Here is a 14695-nt window from a genome sequence, read left to right as displayed (position 1 = left end):
GAGTCATTTAGCAGACATTCTAATCCAGAGCGATTTTACAAAGATGCCCATTTAACACCACACACTGTAAACACACTCTCAGCTGCAATTTATTCACGACATGAAAGCACACATAATGACATGAAAGAATGTGTAGGAGTGAGGAGGTCATTTCTGGGGAATGCTAAGCGCAATGTCTTCTGACGTCAGTGCTGTGGGTTCACTGTACTCTCTTCACTGGATGATGAACTTGCCCTGATAATAAAATGGAACCCAACTCAAATAAGTTCCATTTCCCTCAAATTGGAGCATAGTCAGTATTACTTTAAAAGTGAAGTTATGCTTACTGTGTATGTACAGTCGTGGCCAAAAGTTTTGAGAATGACACAAATATACATTTTCACAAAGTTTGCTGCTTCAGTGTCTAGATATTTTTGTCAGATGTTACTATGGAATACTGAAGTATAATTACAAGCATTTCATGAGTGTCAAAGACTTTTATTGACAATTACATGAAGTTGATGCAAAGAGTCAATATTTGCAGTGTTGACCCTTCTTTTTCAAGACCTCTGCAATCTACCCTGGCATGCTGTCAATTAGCTTCTGGGCCACATCCTGACTGATGGCAGCCCATTCTTGCATAATCAATGCTTGGAGTTTGTCAGAATTTGTGGGTTTTAGTTTGAGGATTGACCACAAGTTCTCAATGGGATTAAGGTCTGGGGAGTTTCCTGGCCATGGATCCAAAATATTGATGTTTTGCCTTATGCAAGGTGCTCCATCATCCTGGAAAAGGCATTGTTCGTCACCAAACTGTTCCTGGATGGTAGGGAGAAGTTGTTCTCGGAGGATGTGTTGGTACCATTCTTTATTCATGGCTGTGTTCTTATGCAAAATTGTGAGTGAGCCCACTCCCTTGGCTGAAAAGAAACCCCACACATGAATTGTCTCAGGATGCTTTACTGTTGGCATGACACAGGACTGATGGTAGCGCTCACCTTGTCTTCTCCGGACAAACTTTTTTCCGGATGCCCCAAACAATCAGAAAGGGGATTCATCAGAGAAAATGACTTTATCCCAGTCCTCAGCAGTCCAATCCTTGTACCTTTTGCAGAATATCAGTCTGTCCCTGATGTTTTTCCTTGAGAGAAGTGACTTCTTTGCTGCCCTTCTTGACACCAGGCCATCATCCAAACGTCTTCACCTCACTGTGCGTGCAGATACACTCACACCTGCCTGCTGCCATTCCTGAGCAAGCTCTGTACTGGTGGTGCCCCGATCCCGCAGCTGAATCAACTTTAGGAGACGGTCCTGGCGCTTGCTGGACTTTCTTGGGCGCCCTGAAGCCTTCTTCACAACAATTGAACCGCTCTCCTTGAAGTTCTTGATGATCCAATAAATGGTTGATTTACTGGCAGCAATATTCTTGCCTGTGAAGCCCTTTTTGTGCAAAGCAATGATGACAGCACGTGTTTCCTTGCAGGTAACCATGGTTTACAGAGGAAGAACAATGATTCCAAGCACCACCCTCGTTTTGTAGCTTCCAGTCTGTTACTCGAACTCAATCAGCTTAACAGAGCGATCTCCAGCCTTGTCCTCGTCAACACTCACACCTGTGTTAATGAGAGAATCACTGACATGATGTCAGCTGGTCCTTTTGTGGCAGGGCTGAAATGCAGTGGAAATGTTTTTTGGGGATTCAGTTCATTTGCATGGCAAAGAGGGACTTTGCAATTAATTGCAATTCATCTGATCACTCTTCATAACATTCTGGAGTATATGCAAATTGCCATCGTACAAACTGAAGCAGCAGACTTTGAAAATTAATATTTGTGTCATTCTCAAAACTTTTGGCCACAACTGTATACCTGTTATACTGTAAATAGCTTTTATAGTTTCTGGCCAGAGTAAAAAAACAGCTAACTCATTATGATCTCTATCCATGATATTCGTAGAACCAGCTTGTGCTGTATATGTTTTAGCCGACCTTTCAGAGGTGTTAATGCCAAAACAATTCTTCAGTGTATTTGCTATCTGGAAGTGGTCTGCCTCTGGACTGACAGGCTGACACGTATTTCTCTCAGTCTCACTGGATGAGAAGGAAACGCCCATGCCTGGGTTCTCCTCCAGTTGACAGATGAAGAGACAGAGAGAGATCGAAGGAGAGAGAGAGAGGGAGTGAGTTCACAGGCAGTCTTTGTTTGTCCAGCGCTGCTCATCCCGAAAAGCCCCTCTACCCTCAATCTCTGAACAGGGGTCTTTCAGCTGCATTCTTCTCCCTGAATCGCCAACATGCTTTAATTGTGAATCATGTTTACACAGCTCATAATGGCCCTTAAGAGAGCCTGTGTTCCCTCCGTCTGACAGATTTCACTTGAAAAGCTACCAGAGTTGCAGACAGATTGACATATACAAACATACCTTTTTTTAGATAAAGTTTACTTTCACGTTGCCTAACCCTCTAGAGAAGTTGTAAAGTCTCAGGGTTTGTTGATGTGCTGAGACATGGTTTGAGGGAGCCTCGTGTGTGTGTGTGTGTGTGTGTGCGTGTGCGTGTGCGCGTGCGCGTGTGAGCAGTCGGAGAGTAGGCAGGTTATTAGCTGAGCAGGGCCCCAGTGGAGGGTTCCCAGCTAGCACATTTGGTTCATTTGAAGTTGTGGGAACGTATGTATTTGGGTTTCGCATTGGTTGTGGTAACGAAGCCATGTTTTCTGACTGTTTAAAAAACATTCAATTTTACTGTCCTTTTTATAGAAAATATTTTTTCAGTTGCAGGGAGTTTCAGAGAGCATTTTACTCCAGTTCCTTAAGTTTTCCTGGTAGGTTTTATTGACGCTCTGAAAGTGTTTTAATAACACGGCTAGCATATTTTGGGTTAACTTTTTGGAATTCCAGGCACTGCTACTGAATAGGACACATTGAAATTCATTTCCTTAGGCATTAATCGTGGAAATGCATTCCTTTTTTTATCAGTGAGATTCAAAGCTATATTTTTCTGTTCTCTATCCATGGAATTAGTCCACTTCGCCATCAGGATAGAGTTAGCATGCCATGTTTTTTAACATATACAAAGCTGTTACATTTTTGTATATTCAAACAGACCCCATTTCAAACTAAACAAGCACTCATTAAGGTGTGGCCAGGATTAGTGGCTGCGCCACCACACCTGAACACACTTAACACGAGTTGAAAACACATCTAGAAATTGTCCATAAGCATCAAAAGCTTATTTATCTCAAATGTTGTGCAGAAAATGGTTCAGAGATCATCCATCCATCCAACTGACAAGTGTGCATATCAAGAAGCTGATTAAACAACATGATCATTACACAGGTATACCTTGTGCAAGGGACAATAAAAGGCCACTCTAAAATGTGTAGTTTGGTCACACAACACAATGCCACAGATATCTCAAGTTTTTAAGGAGCGTGTAATTGGAATGTTGACTGCAAGAATGTCGATCAGAGCTGTTGACAGATCATTTAATGTAAATCTTTCTAGCATAAGCTGCCTCCAACATCGTTTTAGAGAATTTGGCAGTATGTCCAACCGCAGACCATGTGTAACCATGCCAGCCCAGGACTTCCACATCCGGCTTCTTCACCTGCGGGGTCGTCAGACCAGCCAACTGGGTTTGCACAACCAAAGAATTTCTGCACAAACTGTCAGAAACATCTCAGGGAAGCTCATCTGTGTGCTCTTCGTCCTCACCAGGGACTTGACCTGACTGCAGTTTGGCGTCGTACGCTGGAGAAGTGTGCTCTTCACGGATGAATCCTGGTTTTAACTATACTGGGCAGATGGCAGACCGAAGGTATGGCGTCATGTGGGCGAGCGCTTTGCTGGTGTCAACTTTGTGAACAGAGAGCCCCATGGTGGCGGAGGGGTTATGGTATGGAAAGGCATAAGCGACGGACAATGAACACAATTGCATTTTATCGATGGCAATGTCATTTTTTAAATGTAACCTTCATTTAACTAGGCAAGTCAGTAACCTCTTAGAGCTACCCCCTACTTTTTTCAATTTCCGCCCAAAGACATACCCAAATCTAACTGCCTGTAGCTCAGGCACAGAACCAAGGACATGCATATTCTTGGTACCCTTTGAAAGAAAACACTGAAGTTTGTGTAAATGTGAATTGAATGTAGGACAATATAACACAATAGATCTGGTTTAGATAATATAATGAAAAAAACATACTTTTTTATTTTTTATTGTTGTATCATCTTTAAAATGAACAAGATAAAACAAACAGTCAGATAGGATGATGGGGACAATTTCAGTGAAAAACATAAGAGGGCAACAGTACTTGTGCAAAGTTTCAGAATGATAACTTCCAAAATGAGTGTGCTACATGACATTTATCATGAAGTCACCCAGGTGTCCCACACAAGTAGCCCAAATGTACCCAAGTGGCCAAATTGGATTTTGAATGGGATAACTATATATACAAAATACCAAAATGGTATTCTAACACACCCCCCCCCATTTTTTTTTTTAGAAAAAACATGAAAAAAATATATACATTTACAAAATAACACTTTCAATGTTTGGAAGACCCTCAGTCCTCTACACAATATTATGCTGCTGATGCCAGGTGCCATAGCACATCCATGCCTGCAGAAATACATTTGGGCAGATGAACACCACTTGTGGCAGGAGCTGGATGAACCAGCTTCAGTGGGGGATGGACACCTTGGCACTGGGGGCCCCCATTCGGAGTCAGTGTCACTGTGAAAGAAAATGTTCAGTTAGAATAGTTTCACATATGAGCCCTGTAGCAACAGGTATAATAAACAGATATATATAGAGTACAGGGAACATAAGGTTGAATATATTATTATAGACCTGCTAGATCTACTGTCTCATTTATATTATGACATTTCAGCTAGATCTACTGTCTCTATTATATTATGACAGACCAGCTGTATCTACTGTCTCCATTTCACTTTGGCCATTGTTGTGGGCCTGCCCTCCCCTCAACAGCCTCAAATAGGCTATTTCATTTCACAAATACTATTTTATATTATTAATTTCAAACAACAGCATTAGCATGAGAAGAACTTACCAGTCCAACACGTCCTCTCCGTTCAAAAAATATTCCTCCATTTGGGAATCGCTAAATGAATCGTCCTCGATCAATTTCTTCTAAAATTGTGTGTACATCTGTATATCTAGACTTAGATTTTGCTTTTCCAGACTTAGTCGCCATACTGATTGATATATAAACAGCTGAATATGCACTTTACCAAAACAATGCTGTGCGCAACATGCGTTGCTCCATCCGGTATGAATCGTCAATGGCGAATTAACCTCTTTATGCCGGAGTTTACTACATGGGTTGGTCTTCCAACACATAAACATTACATATTGCCGTTTACCTCAGCTCATTGGCTATCTACCCAGATAGATTTCAAGACGATCAGTGGTCATTGGGTTAAAATACAGTCAATCAACGAAACAGCGGGCAAATCAGTGGTGCCAAATGATGTCATTACTTGTTGTCTTCAAATTGGTTTCTTTCAGTCAATACGTCCCGTGAAATGACCCATCAGGTTTGGTTGTGTTACAAACAAACCAGTTGATTGCAATGAAACCATTGCGTGTGTATTTACCTCGAATGTGTCGTCGAAAATGGAATGAGACGGAATTCACGACACAAGCGGTTCACAAAATGTTTCGTGTTAGGCTATAAAAATTGATTTTATCAAACAAAAGACCATTCATTGTGTAACAATGAGCATTGGGATTGCAAACAGAGGAAGATCGTCAAAGGTAAACAATTTATTTTATTGCAGTTTGTGATTTTGTTACGCCTGTGCTGGTTGAAATAGTCGTTTTTTTATGGGGCTCTATCCTCAGATAGTCGCATCATATTCTTTAGCAGTAAATCCTTTTTTAAATCTGACAATGCAGTTGGATTAGCAAGATTCTAGGCTTTCGAAACATGTGAGACACTTGTATTTTCATGAATGTTTAATATGACTATTTATCTAGCGATCACCGTACGTTGTCGAATTTCATCCCGCTACCGGGTTCCGTGCTCAGAGATTAAGAACAAATTCTTATTTACCCTGGCCAAACCCTCCCCTAACCCAGACGATACTGGGCCAATTGTGCACCACCATATGGGACTCCCGATCACAGCCGGTTGTGATACAGCCCGAGATCGAACCTGGGTCTGTAGTGACCCCTCTAGCACTGTTAAAGTAATGAAATACCAAGAAAATAGTGTTTTTTTTCAAGTGCCTTAAATGTGCTGAGAATGTTACAAAGCCAAGCAATTATTCTGCACCATTTCCAGAAAGTTGTGGGAAAGTTGTTTGCAAAATAACCATAGGACAACCACGTTCTAAGAAACATATGGTTCTCAGAATGTTATGTGCTAGCTGGGTTGTCTGTCTGGGGCTGCAGCACTGGATGGGGAGGCTCACTGGACCCCTCCCCCTTCACCAGGATACCTCCCCCTTCACCAACCTCCTCCCCCAAACAAAGGGTCCAGATGGTAAGGGAAAGCCAACCCCCCCCCTCTGCTCCCACTCCCTCAACCTTTGTCTGGAGGCTTGTCCTTTGTTTGCAGAGAGACCCCTAACAGATTAACTCCTTGCATTCCAGTCTCTTTTGTGTTAACCCAGGGTATGGGATTTGGCTATTTTTTTTTTTCCAGTTGGGCCGTGCAGGCCTGAATGGGCTGAGGGGGGGAGCTACAGGTTGCGGTGGGTTGGAGGTGGGGGGTAGGTCATCCACATCTGTTGTTATGGACGCAGGGATAAAGCCAGGGTTCCGAGAGGGGTGCAGGTGTTGATTGTTTCATTAGCCCTCTTCATTTGTTGCCCAAATCAATTGTTTTAACCAGTTTTCAATGGACATCCACTCAGTCACCCTCTCAGAACCTCACCACAATACTATGTACATGGATCATCCCTCAAATTGCTTCCAGCTGAAATTCATCCTTGCGAGGGGCAAAGAAAAGAAGTCAAGCAAAACAGACTTACCCCATCCTAAATCTCCTGGTTATATTTTATAAAACAGGTATAATCAGGCTGTAAGTGGGGCTTTGTGGTTACTTTCAGCCCATACAGTGGGGCAAAAAAGTATTTAGTCAGCCACCAATTGTGCAAGTTCTCCCACTTAAAAAGATGAGAGGCCTGTAATTTTCATCATAGGTACACTTCAACTATGACAGACAAAATGAGAAAAAAAATCCAGAAAATCACATTGTAGGATTTTTTATGAATTAATTTGCAAATTATGGTGGAAAATAAGTATTACTTCTGACCCACTAGAATTGTGATACAGTGAATTGTAAGTGAAATAATCTGTCTGTGAACAATTGTTGGAAAAATTACTTGTCATGCACAAAGTAGATGTCCTAACTGACTTGCCAAAACTATAGTTTGTTAACAAGAAATTTGAAGAGTGGTTGAAAAACTAGTTTTAATGACTCCAACCTAAGTGTATATTAACCTCCGACTTCAACTGTATATTTAAGGTTCCACAGTTGACAGTGCATGTCAAAGCTCAAACCAAGCCATGAAGTCGAAGGAATGGTCCTAGAGCACCGAGACAGGATTGTGTCGAAGCACAGATCTGGGGAAGGGTACCAAAAAAATTGTGCAGTATTGAAGGTCCCCAACAACACAGTGGCCTCCATCATTCTTAAATGGAAGAAGTTTGGAACCACCAAGACTCTTCCTAGAGCTGGCTGCCCCCGGCCAAAGTGAGCAATTGGGGGAGAAGGGCCTTGGTCAGGGAGGTGACCAAGAACCTGATGGTCACTCTGACAGAGCTCTACAGTTCCTCTGTGGAGATGGAAGAAACTTCCAGAAGGACAACCATCTCGTTCAGGCCTTTATGGTAGAGTGGCCTGGTGGAAGCCACTCCTCAGGAAAAGGCACATGACAACCCGCTTGGAGTTTGCCAAAAGGAACCTAAAGACTCTCAGACCATCAGACCATGAGAAACAAGATTATCTGCTCTGATGAAACCAAGATTGGCTTGAATGCCAAGCGTCACGTCTGGAGGAAACCTGCCACCATCCCTACGGTGAAGCGTGGTGGTGTCAGCATCATGCTGTGGGGATGTTTTTCAGTGGCAGGGACTGGGAGACTAATCAGGATCGAGGGAAAGATGAACAGAGCAAAGTACAGAGAGATCCTTGATGAAAACCTACCCCAGAGCGCTCAGGACCTCAGACTGGGGTGAAGGTTCACCTTCCAACAGGACAATGACCCTAAGCACACAGCCAAGACAACGCAGGAGTGGCTTCGGGACAAGTCTCTGAATGTCCTCGAGTGGCCCAGCTAGAGCCCGGACTTGAACCCGATCAAACATCTCTGGAGAGTCCTGAAAATAGCTGTGCAGCGACGCTCCCCATCCAACCGGCCATAGCTTGAGAGGATCTGCAGAGAAAAATGGGAGAAACTCCCCAAATACAGGTGTGCTTGTAGCATCATACCCAAGAAGACTCGACTGTAATCGCTGCCAAAGGTGCTTCAACAAAGTACTCAGTAAAGGGTCTGAATTCTTATGTAAATGTGATATTTCCATTTTTATTTTTGGTAAAGTTGCTGAAGTTTCTAAAAAAAGTTTTGGATTTGGTTATGGGGTATTGTGTGTAGATTGAAGGTGGAAAAAAACAACTGAAAATATTTTTGAATAAGGCTGTATATATTTCACTACCGTATATCCATTTTGGCGTGGCAGGTAGCTTGGTTGTTAAAGCGTTGGGCCAGTAACCGAAAGGTTGCTGGATCGAATCCGTTCTGCCCCCAAACACTGTTCCCCGGTAGGCCGTCATTGTAAATAAGAATTTGTTCTTAACTGACTTGCCTGACTTGCCGAGTTAAATAAAATAAAACATATCCAGAGGAAATTCAGGTGTCTTATCACAGCTGTGTACATACCGCCATAAGCAAGCACAGCGCACTCAGCAAACTGTACAAGATCATTAGCCAGCAATGATACTCTCACCCGGTAGCAGTCTTTGTTGGTGGTGACTAAAACTAAGCCCGTCTAAAACACATTTCCCCAAAATATCACCAACATCTATCCTGTCACACATGAGGATTCAGTGTGCTTGACCATGTATACACCAACATCCGTGACACTTACAACGCAGGTCAGAACACGTCTCTCTGTTCCTCCTCCCCGCCTACAAGCAGCAACTCAAGAAAGAGCCATCAACACAGAGAATATTGAGGTGCTGGACAGATAGGGCAGTCTCAAAGCTGCAGGATTATTTTGAGAATGCTGATTGGAACATGTTCAAATTTTCACCAAGGACTCATCCATCAACATTTGAGGAATATATATTGTCAGTCACAGGCCTCATTAGGAAATGTGTTGTTGATGTTGTACCCACAATTACATACCGGACATATCCAAACCAAAAACCCTGGATGAACAGAGATATCCATCCGTACAATGTTGAAAGCCTGAACTGCAGCATTCAATGTCAGTAGAACAAACCCTGATGAGTCGTTCAAGGCAAGCAGGTACGTGCTCCGCAAATCCATTAGGGATGCAAAAATACAAAGGCATATCCAGCAGTGCGGTACCCACTGAAGCCTTCCTCCCAGACGTGCTTAACACATTCTATGCCCCCTTCAAGGCAGACAATACAGAGCCATCCAGGAAGAGACTCGCTTCTCCAGACCACTAGGTGCTTTTACGCACTGAGGCTGACATGAGTAAAACTCTCAAAAGCTTGAATACTAACATAGCCACCGGCTCATCTCTGGCCGCATCCTCCGAGTGGGTGCCAACCAGACATCTTCATCCTGTCCCCGTCCCAGGCTGTCGTCCCCACCTGCTGGACAACTATTGTCCCAGTGCCCGAAAAACAAGGTGACATGCCCAAATGACTATCACCCTGCCGCGGTCACCTCTGTCATCATGAAGTGCTTGGAGAGGCTTCAATTTACCTACTGCTCCAACAGATCCATGGAAGATGCTATTTCTATCGCTATTCACAGAGCCGTAACGCATCTGGACAAGAGGAACACCTTTGAGAATGCTGTTCATTGACTACAGTTCAACATTTATCACTATTGTTCCCTCCAAGCTCGACATCAAGCTCAGAACCCTGGGTCTGGACACCACCCTCTGTAACTGGATCCTGGACTTTCTGACGCGCAAGTCACAGGCTGTAAGGATTGACAACAACAACACCTACAAACTGACTCTTAACACAGGGCCACCCCAAGAGGTGTGTCCTCAGTCCTCTCTCTGCTGTACTCCCTGTTGACGCACGACTGTGTGGTTTAGCACGACACCAACTCCATCATCAAGTTTGCTGACGACGCCACGGTTGTAGGCCTGAAAACCAACAATGATGAGTCCGCCTATAGTGAGGAGGTAAGTGAACTGGCACTCTATTTGTATTTATTAAGGATCCCCATTAGCTGCTCCAAGGCAGCAGCTACTCTTCCTGCCTTATAATGCTGTGAAAGGATCCAGGAACCTAAATGATTTGGGTAGATCCCATCCTCTTTATTAAACAAGCATTGTTTCCAGAAGGTATCAAAATTGAAAATAAATGATACACTCACGTACCTGCAAAAGGCACGTAGCGAGTTATGGAGAGCTAAAAGTCTGTTGAATGTTCAATGCCATGATTTAGGGAGGGCACAGGGCCAGAGATTATGCGTTTGTTGGTGTTAAGCAGAGACCCAATCAGTTCTTTAAAATCCATCTTCAGCTGTTCTTAGCTTTCCTTCATAATTTCATTGATTCCGACATGAACTATGATAGACTCAATTTCCTGATGCAGGTTTAAAATGTTTGGGAGCAGTTTATTGATGTCCTATACTGGTGCTCCTGGATAGCACAAATGTTTTTACTCAAGGTACTGAGAAAGTTCTCACCATTGAATTGGCCACGAAACACAACGGCCAGAGAAGGGGATGGAGAAATACACCCATTCCTACCCCTCACACAATTTGTGGAACGTTTCAAGGGCCCACGAGGAGCAGATCGCATACACCTGCAGCTCCCAGGGATAGGTCCAGACCTCCAACATCAGGCAAAACCCTGTCAGATCCAGAGAGAGGTAAGAGAGCCGAGCCCGACGACGAAGCCGCTGTTGGAGTCGTCACAGCTGTCGCAGACCCAGGTAGTCCCAGCGATGAAGGCGCAGGTAGATCAGGCACCAGGGTGGTGAAGCTATTTCTCATGTCAATCTGCTCCAGACCTCTCACTAAACAGACCTCCGTTTAGCAGCATGCGGCTGCCTTTGCTTTCCACGACTTGTGACATGGGACCAGCGCTGATTGGAACTATCCTCTTGCTGTTCTCCATCTACTCCACTACAAGATGGAGGAGAAGCAGATTGAAACAACTTCCTTAGCAGGAAAATTCCAGGTAGCATAGGCCATTCGGATAGGGACAGATGACAATGCAGGGATACATCCATTAAGCCCAAGCTGCGTCTTGCCATAGGAGTTGAGGACTCGTTTGCGTTTTCCCCATAAATTCACGCAGAATTGAAATTTGCTTGCTAAGGATAGCCACCTGAATCCCCCCCCGCAAGCAAACAATTGCCACATTTGAAATTCCGGATTGTTAATATTGTCCCGGACAAGAGCATAATAAAGACCGCTTCTGCAGCATTGGAAATATTTGTTAGCCATTCCAGGCGTAGCGGGCTCCATTGCTAGCTAGCTGGCTAGGTAACTAGCTAGCTGGCCAGTTGGTAAACATTCAGTCCAAACCAGCAGGTTTTAACACAAACACTTATGAACAAAATAAAACTTCTGAAATAAATGGCTGAAACAACAGGTTGAGGCACAGGTGTCATAACAACCTCTCCATCAACGTCAGCAAAACAAAGGAGTTGATTGTTGACTTCAGGAAGCAGAGTAGGGAATATGCCCCCGATCCACATCAACGGGACTACAGTACAGAGTCATGAGTTTTAAGTTCCCGGGCGTCCACATCACCGAGGACTTGTCATGAACCAACAACACCACCACTCTTGTCAAGAGGGCGCAACAGCGTCTCTGCTTCCTAAGGCGTCTGAAGAAATTCAGAATGCCGCCCCGGTTCCTCTCCAAATACTACCGCTGCACCATTGAGACCATCCTGACCAGTTGCATCATGGCCTGGTATGAGAATTGCTCCTCCACGACCACAAGGCCCTTCATCGGGGGGTGAAGTCTGCCCAGTACATCACTGTGACCGTGCATCCTCCCATCCGGGACATCTACTCTAAACGGTGCCTGAGGAAGGCACGCAGCATATTCAAGGACCCCACACTCCCCAGCCACAAGTTGTTCTCTCCCTTACCGCCGGGCAGACTATCGGAGCATAATGTCTGATACCAACAGACTCAGAGACAGTTTCTATCTGCCAGCCATCAGACAGCTGAAAATTGAACTGGACTGACCACCTGCTCTTATTCTCCACACCTTAGCACACATGCACTTACTCATGCACACACCCACACAAACATACACTGAGTGTACAAAACATTAAGAACACCTTCCTAATATTTACTTGACTCTTATTATACTGCTCAATTCATACACTTGCCCCCCCCTTTCCCCCGATACACATTTATATCTTGGACTGGAAATTGCGCCTTCCTATATTATACTAATGCTAAAATGTATATTTCTTATAGTGTTTGTTTGTTGCATTGTCGAGAAAGAACCTGCAAGTAAGCGCTTTGTTGGACGACCAATAAAACTTGTAACTTGCAATTCTAACTCTCAACAGTAAGTTGAGGCCCTGGCTGAGTTGCAAATTAAGAATACTTTTTTAGGGTGGAGGGAATTGATTCGGGGTCCGCCAGTTCCCCATCCCTGCGCTAGAGCATCTGGCCTGACCATTGAGCCTCCCCATGTTAGATTAATAAAGGAGTTATTCTATTGTATCTCATCTTCAACAATATGCACACAACATACATTTCCTTTTATTCTTTCCTTCTTTGGCCCTTGTCAGATGTTGAATTTATTAGCGAAGTCCGAGGGGAGTGTTCCCAGGGAATTATAGAACAGCTGATTTACATGGCGTGCTGTTTTAAGAGCTACGGAGTGCCTGTTTCTCTTGTTGCCTCACAATGCAAGCATTAATACCAGGAGAATAGCAAACTTCAGTGGGGTAATAAACACTCTGAAAGGTTTTGTTTTCTTCTGCCTTTGATTGTAGCGTTTTGTCCCATTAAGAGAAGCTCAGGCTGATAAGAGTAGTAGCAGCCATAGTCAACCTGGCTTTCTCTCTTCTCTTCTTTCTCCTCTCCTTAGCATGGCTTCTCTGTTGCCTGACAGGAACTCACCCCAGCCTAGAGTGTGTGGATTAATGCCTAGGCCCCTTCAACCATGTGTCTCTGTTTACTCTGCCCATTATGGCGGAAGGCACATTGTTACCTCCAGGCGTTGTCAGACTACAGTTAATTGCAATAATTATCATGATGGTATTTAATTGTTGTAATTGTCTTGTGAATGTGGATGCTAATCCGCTGTTCGGGACACAATGAAGTGGAAAGTGTGTATGTCCTGTTTATGCTGTCAGTCCACACTTCCACATTGTTTTGACTTGCATTTAATTTGAATATGGCAGAATTTGCATGCCTTCTAAACTGGACTATGAATCTCACACCCAGATTGATCTTAGGGATTCCACACAGCCAAGTAAATGTATTTAAAGGAGTCTGAGGAGAGAGTGTATCCACAGTATGAAAATCTTCAGTTGACAAAAATAAACTGCTGACCTTCTCAACCTGTAGGTAGCTAGTCTTACCTTTTTAGCCGTGTTGCATGAGCAGTCCCACCCAGATATGATCTACTTAAGCAATAAGGCCCGAGGGGGTGTGGTATATGGCCAAAATACCTCAGCTAAGGGCTGTTCTTAGGCACAACGTAACATGGTATAATGACCATATACCACAAACCCCCAAGGTACCTTATTGCTATTATAAACTGGTTACCAGCGTAATTAGAGCAGTAAAAAAACATGTTTTGTCATATACGATCTGATATACCATGTCAGTCAGCCAATCAGCATTCAGGGCACAAACCACCCAGTTTATAAGTTACTATTTGAAACTTTGGTGGGTGTCAGGTTATGATTACCCTGCTCTCCAGTCCCCATCCCCTGTTTGCACCTAGTTGTGGCTTTTCAGTAACAAACTCTAACGTGTGTCTTATTTCATTTCCCAGAGAGCTGATTGGATTTGAGATGATCCCGCTGTCTCCCTCCGGCAGGCAGGCACGGCTCTGACAAAGCTGCAATCTCTTTAACGGCAGTTGATAGATATGATAATGCAGCCTGGCTTTATTGTCAAGTGACTGAGGGGCAGGCTTCATGACCCCTTCAACACACACGCATGCACGCATAAAACATGCACGTACGCACGCACGCACGCACGCACAAACACACACACACACCTCTGTTCTCGATCTCTCCCTCCTCTCTGTTTCTCTGTGCTGTGCATCAGCCTGTCCAGCTGACCCAGACAGTGCACACCTGAGAGCGAAGGCCAGGGGCTTGTAGAAAATAGCATTTCTTCAGCAGAAATGCTTTGTTATGATATAAAACAGGGAAGTTGTATCTTCACTACTTTACTGTGCTTACACAGTAAGAAGACAGTACATGCAAATGTACCTTCCATATGCAGTAAATACATATGTTTAGTATCACTCTATATGAATTGTAACAAAATATCTTACACACGGTTATGGGTGATCAGCTAATATTTTCTGCTCTATTTTG

General features: G+C 43.8%; 1 protein-coding gene across 3 annotated transcripts in view; it reads left to right on the top strand.

The window, feature by feature from the left end:
• Positions 1-14695, top strand: part of LOC139406550 (single-stranded DNA-binding protein 3-like) — a 134085-nt gene that overhangs the window by 32773 nt on the left and 86617 nt on the right. The gene's annotated exons all lie outside the window — the stretch shown is intronic.

Source organism: Oncorhynchus clarkii, chromosome 4 (genome assembly GCF_045791955.1).
Source record: "Oncorhynchus clarkii lewisi isolate Uvic-CL-2024 chromosome 4, UVic_Ocla_1.0, whole genome shotgun sequence".
In the NCBI taxonomy this organism is placed as follows: Eukaryota; Metazoa; Chordata; class Actinopteri; order Salmoniformes; family Salmonidae; genus Oncorhynchus; species Oncorhynchus clarkii.
The sequence above is the reverse complement of the archived record's forward strand: the minus strand, read 5'-3'. Positions and strand labels throughout refer to the sequence as shown.